The sequence below is a fragment of the Mya arenaria genome, chromosome 6, assembly GCF_026914265.1.
Source record: "Mya arenaria isolate MELC-2E11 chromosome 6, ASM2691426v1".
NCBI lineage: Eukaryota > Metazoa > Mollusca > Bivalvia > Myida > Myidae > Mya > Mya arenaria.
The window spans coordinates 59,696,151-59,702,891 of record NC_069127.1 but is presented as its reverse complement, the minus strand read 5'-3'; positions in this window follow the sequence as shown (position 1 = coordinate 59,702,891).

Genomic DNA, 6,741 nt, shown 5'->3' with positions numbered 1-6,741 from the left:
CTTGATCTATAGGAAGAGTTTATGGATACCTTTCATGGGATTGCGTTTGGGGTCCATAGGGTCAAGGTCAAGGTCACTGTTACTAAAAATAGAAAAACGGTTGAAACTGAATAACATTAGTTAGGGATGACATATCTTAACAAAACTTGGTCTGTATGAAAAGTTTATGGAGACCTTTCATGGGATTGCGTTTGGGGTCTTAAGGGTCAAGGTCAAGGTCAATGTTACTAAAAATCGACAAATGGTTGAAACTGAATTACTTTAGTTAGGGATGACATATCTTGACTAAACTTGGTCAATAGTAAGAGTTTTTGGAGACCTTTCATGGGATTACGTTTAGGGTCCCTAGGGTGAAGGTCAAGGTTACTAAAAATAGAAAAATGGTTCAAACTGAATATCTTTAGTTAGGGTTGACATTTCTTGACCAAACTTGGTCTATAGGAAGAGTTTATGGATACCTTTCATGGGATTGCGTTTGGGGTCCATAGGGTCAAGGTCAAGGTCACTGTTACTTAAAATAGAAAAACGGTTGAAACTGAATAACATTAGTTAGGGATGACATATCTTAACTAAACTTGGTCTGTATGAAGAGTTTATGGAGACCTTTCATGGGATTGCGTTTGGGGTCCCAAGGGTCAAGGTCAAGGTCAATGTTACTAATAATCGACAAATGGTTGAAACTGAATTACTTTAGTTAGGGATGACATATCTTGACTAAACTTGGTCAATAGTAAGAGTTTTTGGAGACCTTTCATGGGATTACGTTTAGGGTCCCTAGGGTCAAGGTCAAGGTCACTGTTACTAAAAAAGAAAAACGGTTGAAACTGAAAAACTTTAGTAAGGGATGACATTTCTTGACTAAGCTTGATCTATAGGAAGAGTTTATGGATACCTTTCATAGGATTGCGTTTGGGGTCCATAGGGTCAAGGTCAAGGTCACTGTTACTAAAAATAGAAAAACGGTTGAAACTGAATAACATTAGTTAGGGATGACATATCTTAACTAAACTTGGTCTGTATGAAGAGTTTATGGAGACCTTTCATGGGATTGCGTTTGGGGTCTTAAGGGTCAAGGTCAAGGTCAATGTTACTAAAAATCGACAAATGGTTGAAACTGAATTACTGTAGTTAGGGATGACATATCTTGACTAAACTTGGTCAATAGTAAGAGTTTTTGGAGACCTTTCATGGGATTACGTTTAGGGTCCCTAGGGTCAAGGTCAAAGTCACTGTTACTAAAAATAGAAAAACGGTTGAAACTGAATAACTTTAGTAAGGGATGACATTTCTTGACTAAGCTTGGTCTATAGGAAGAGTTTATGGATACCTTTCATGGGATTGCATTTGGGGTCCCTAGGGTCAAGGTCACTGTTACTAAAAATAGAAAAATGGTTCAAACTGAATATCTATAGTTAGGGTTGACATTTCTTGACCAAACTTGGTCTATAGGAAGAGTTTATGGATGATTTTATGGGATTGCGTTTTGGGGTCCCTAGATTCAAGGTCAAGGTCACTGTTACTAAAAATAAAAAAACGGTTGAAACTCAATAATTTTAGTCAGGGTCTACATTTCTTGACCAAACCAGGAATAAAGGAAGAGTTAATGGATACCTTTCATGGGATTGCGTTTGGTGTTCCTAGATTCAAGGTCAAGGTCACTGTTACAAAAATAGAAAAATGGTTGAAACTGAATAACTTAAGTTAGGGTTGACATATCCCGACACAATTTGGTATAAAGGAAGAGTTTATGGATACCTTTTAATGGATTGCATTTGGGGTCCTTAGGTTGAAGGTCACTTTACTAAAAATAGAAAAACAGACACAGGCTGAAGTTCTTCTGTCAAGCATAAAAAACCTGGTTTCGTCGCATTGCGGCGTTTCTTGTTTCATTATGAAAGTACTTGGAAGAGTGAATGATAAAAATATGGTATGAATAAATATAATAAATAAAATATGTATAACAAATCCCCTTTCCTAACCTCAGCCGCTAAACGTTATTTTGTTATTTGAAGAAAAGTTATTTGAAGTCAATTGGCTATAAAATCAGTTAGTTACGAGCTTTATATAAAAACACTGTCGTCCGTATAACACTACTCTAATTCTTATTCTTAAGCTTTGTAATATTTTTTTAATATTGTTTAAAAAACAATAAGACGAAATTCTGTAGGCTGAGATCTCAATAGGTTCAGGCTACTTTGTCTGTATAAATCTATCCTAAGGCGACAACCAGTAGGCGGAAGTGACTATATATTCAGCGCAGTTTTTTTAATTAGTATTTCTTATGGCGACAACTAGTAGGAGAGGTTTCAATATGTTCAGCTTTTTTGGTCTCTCTGAGTATATCCTAAGGCTACAACCAGTAGGAGGAGTTCTCTGTATGTTCAGCTTTTTTTGGTCTCTATTAGTATATCCTACGGTGACAACCAGTAGGCGGAGGTCTCTATATGTTCAGCTTAGTTACTCTCTATTACTGTATCCTAAGGCTACAACCAGTAGGCGGAGGTCTCTATATGTTCAGCTTAGTTAGTCCCTATTAGTATATCCTAAGGCAACAACCAGTAGGCGGAGGTCTCTATATGTTCAGCTTAGTTTATCTCTATTAGTATTTTCTAAGGCGACACCCAGTAGGCGGATGTCTCTTTTTTTTCAGCATTGTTAGTCTGTAAGTATATCCCAAGTCGCCAACCAGTAGGCGAAGGCTCTTAGGCGACAATCAGTAGGCGTAGGTCTGTATATGTTCAGCTTAGAACATATCGATTAGTATATCCTTAGGCGACAACCAATAGGCGCAGTTCTACTTACGTACAGCTTAGTTGGTCTCTATTAGTATATCCTAGGGCGACAACCAGTCGGCGGAGGTCTCTATATGTTCAACTTTTTTGGTCTCTATTAGTATATCCTAAGGCGACCAAGAGTAGGCGGAGGTCACTAAATGTTCAGCTTAGTTCAGCTCTTTAAGTGCATACTAAGGCAACAACCAGTAGGCGGAGGTCTCAATATATAAAACTTAGTGTGTCCATAAAACGACAGCCAGTAGGCGGAGGTATATATATGTTCAGCCTAGTTTTTCTATATAAGAATATCTTAAGGCGACACCAAGTAGGCGGAGGTCTGTCTATGTTCAGCACTGTTAGTCTGTAAGTATATCCTTAGTCGACAACCAGTAGGCGGAGGTCTCTATATGTTCAGCTTATGTTATACTCTATTAGTATACTCTTAGGCGACAACCAGTAGGCGGTGGTCTTTATATGTTCAGCTTAAATTGTCTCTATTAGTATATTCTAAGGTGACAACCAATAGGCAGAGTTCTTCTTACGTACAACTTAGTTGGTCTCTATTAGTATATCCTAAAGCGGCAACCACTCGGCGGAGTTCTCTATTTGTTCAGCTTAGTGTGTCTCTATTAGAATATCATAAAGACACAACCAATAGGCGGAGGTCTCGATATGTTCAGCATTGTTTGTCTCTATTAGTATATCCTAAGGCTACAATCAATAAGCAGAGGTCTCTGTATCTTCAGCTTAGTTTATCTCTATAAGTTTATCCTACGGCGACAACCAGCAGGCGGATGTGTTTATTTGTTCTGCTTAGTTTGCCTCTATTAGTACATCCTAAGGCGACAACCACTAGGCCGAGGTCAGTATATGTTCAGCTTTGTTTGACATGTAGCTCAACCTCAGACCAAGCAGCCACGTGTTGATTCTCAACTTCAAAACAAGTAGAGAAACATTGTAACTCAATCTCAGAACAAGCAGCCAAACATTGTTGCTTTACTTCAAACCAAGTAGCCGATTGCTGAAGCTCAACAAGTGCAGTAGCTAAACTTCAGACCCAACGCTAAGCGTTGATGCTCAACGTCAAACCAAGTAGCCCAGTACTGAAGCTCAACCTTAGTATAGATAGCAAGTATTGCATTTCAACCTCAAAATAAACAGTCAAGCAGTGGCATACACTTAAGCTGCAGCATTTGAAACGTAGTGATTGTTGGAGGCATTTGAGTAAGAAGAAATCTTCTCTGAGTAATATTAGCACTGATGATTGCGTTCGATATGTTTGACATTAAATGACAATATAAAGACCGCATATATTGACAGCGCAGAGCAATTTTGTAATAATCATAACTTTGCTAGTGACGACTGCATTTTATAAGGAGCTTGATTTTCAAATACCTGCAAGGGGATTTGAAAGAAGAAGCATAGGTCAGAAGAAAAATAATGCTTCTGCTGAAGATGAAGTATTATATGAGTATTTATTTGCTATTCTCGACGTCTTGTCGTTTTATCTGGTTGTGATTGTCAAAGAAATTCTTCAAAGTGGATTATGTTTCTGACATATTGATGGAAGTTATTTTCGATCCTTTATTTAAGGAAAAGAATGCCCCTGAAGGTAAGAATTATAGACGTTTTCCAAAACTTTACAATAATATTACATAAAAGCATAACAGAATGCGTTTAAATCACGATATCACAGGCGATGTCCAATTTGGTTTTAGTAGAGGTCGCTCAACAAAAGATGTTTCCAGTATTGAATGTTGCCAGCTTTAAATTTTGGAATGAAAGTAAAATCCAAGCCTGTGGTTTATATATTTTAAGCGTGCATTTGACAGTATATAAAGACATGGTCCATGGTTGAAATTATATTATCTAGGTGTACGTGGTAAAACCATACGTGTATTATACGATAAAAAGAACGTGTAAGAAACTATAACACATTTGTGACTTCTTTGAATGTTCCATAGGCTTAAAGCAAGGGGAGTGTTTTCCCGATATTATTTTTCTATCTGTAGAAGAATTGAAGTTGTAAATGGATAGTTTAAATGCGGGTATAGCCTTAAAATAAATATGTTTTAAACTCATGTATTTTTGCAGATGAAATGGTAATAATCGGCCATTCCACTAAAGCAACATTTGTTAAATTTCTATTGTAAAAGATGGGGATTAGATGTTAAACCTGATTAAAGTAAGATGATCTTGGTTAAAAATCGCGGTCCTGTTAAACAAGCTGAAAAGTGGTAATACAACGGCTATAACCAATTAGCTGTTGACAACTTCAATAACCTTCAGACTGTTTTAATTAAACACCGAACTTAAATTCCAATCAACACTAGTTGGGAATGTTTAAATGCCGAACATGTTGAAAAAAGGTTCTGAAATTTGGAGGTTTGGAAAATATAAAAAATAGAGCTCATTTAAAGTTTTGTAAATTGGTATTGCACGTAGAAAAAGCCAACATCAATAAGTTCAATAGATGTTGAAATTCGTAGATACCCATTGTATATAACAAGGTATACAATGGTAATACGAAGCTGGGGTAAAACACTCAAGTACGATAAAGTCAGGGTCAACACATTGTATAATGATCTTGTAGCAGACTATACGAAAGAAACACCTAATTGGGCTAGTAATGTGAAAACAATGCTGAACTCAACTGGTTTTCATATGTTTGGAGTAATCCTACCTGTCTAGAAATGAAATCGTTTTATTAAATTGCTTAAAGAACGCCTTATTGATCAGTTTAAACGATCTTGGTACAACTCTATGAGTCACAGCCCCGTTTTGTGTACTTGTTGACATTTTTTTTAAATTTCTTTTGAACGCTTTTTATATTCAGGTTTCTCAATAATACTGCTTCAAAGTATCGAATTCCTTTTACAATATTGAGACGTATTGAAACAAGGCGTTGTTGTAACAATTGAATTTCTCAATATCAACGCTATTGCACCATAAATAATAGTGGAGATATTGAAGATGAGTTTCACCTTGTTTGTGTTTGTAATTAATTTGATAATTTACATAGAATATACTTAAAACGAGAATACTTTGTTAGGTAAATTACGACTATTCCATTCAACCTTCCGGAATGGATTGGAAAATCTGATCCCAGAGCATGCGCGGAATCCAAGACTATCCGAGCTTTGAACATGACCGGTAACTCGTGTCGAGTATGTAAAAATACATTATTTTATCCTACTGACCAGACTTTCAATTGTTTCTATTTTAAAGTTAATGATAAATGATTGCTGCTTCGAAACAGGATCATAGACTTAATATTCAAAACGGGAAATTTTAATTTCGTGTTTAATAAATACAAAACATCATTGATGATAGCTATTGGTACATTTCCATATATGCCTGTTACATATCACTGTTTTGTTAAAGGTCAGACGTTGATGAATAGTGGCTATTTTACTTGCATGTGTGCTCTACATGATTGAAACAGTAAAGCCCTTACTTTTGAATAATAAGTCCAATATCATCTTGCTTGCCCGAATGGTCAAAATCCGGTGGGATATTTGGTCTAGTGGTAAGCGAGAGGGCGTGAGAACCCGCAATGAAATCCGGATCATGCCTTCGCAACTATCTGAAATGGATTTTGGAATTTCCCACCTCACCGGAAAAGTAAAAGCTGCCTTCGCAATTCTGACGGGATGATATACCTACAGTAAAGTCATCATATTGTTCTACGAGGATTGACTTTTTGTCAAATAGGTGAAAAAAATAAAACCTGAGAAGAACTAGACCAGAGTAGAACCTATAAAATAACAAAACTTCCGGGGTAGAGTTTTGAGACTCTGCAAGTGCTGTGCTAGGGAAATATAGTGGGCAACCTAGTAGTACCCCAACAGTCAAGTACTCTTCAAGGAAACATAGAGGGCAACCTGTAAGTACTCCAACAGTCAAGTGACCTTCAAGGAAACATAGTTTGCAACCTCGTAGTACACCAACAGTCAAGTGACCTTCA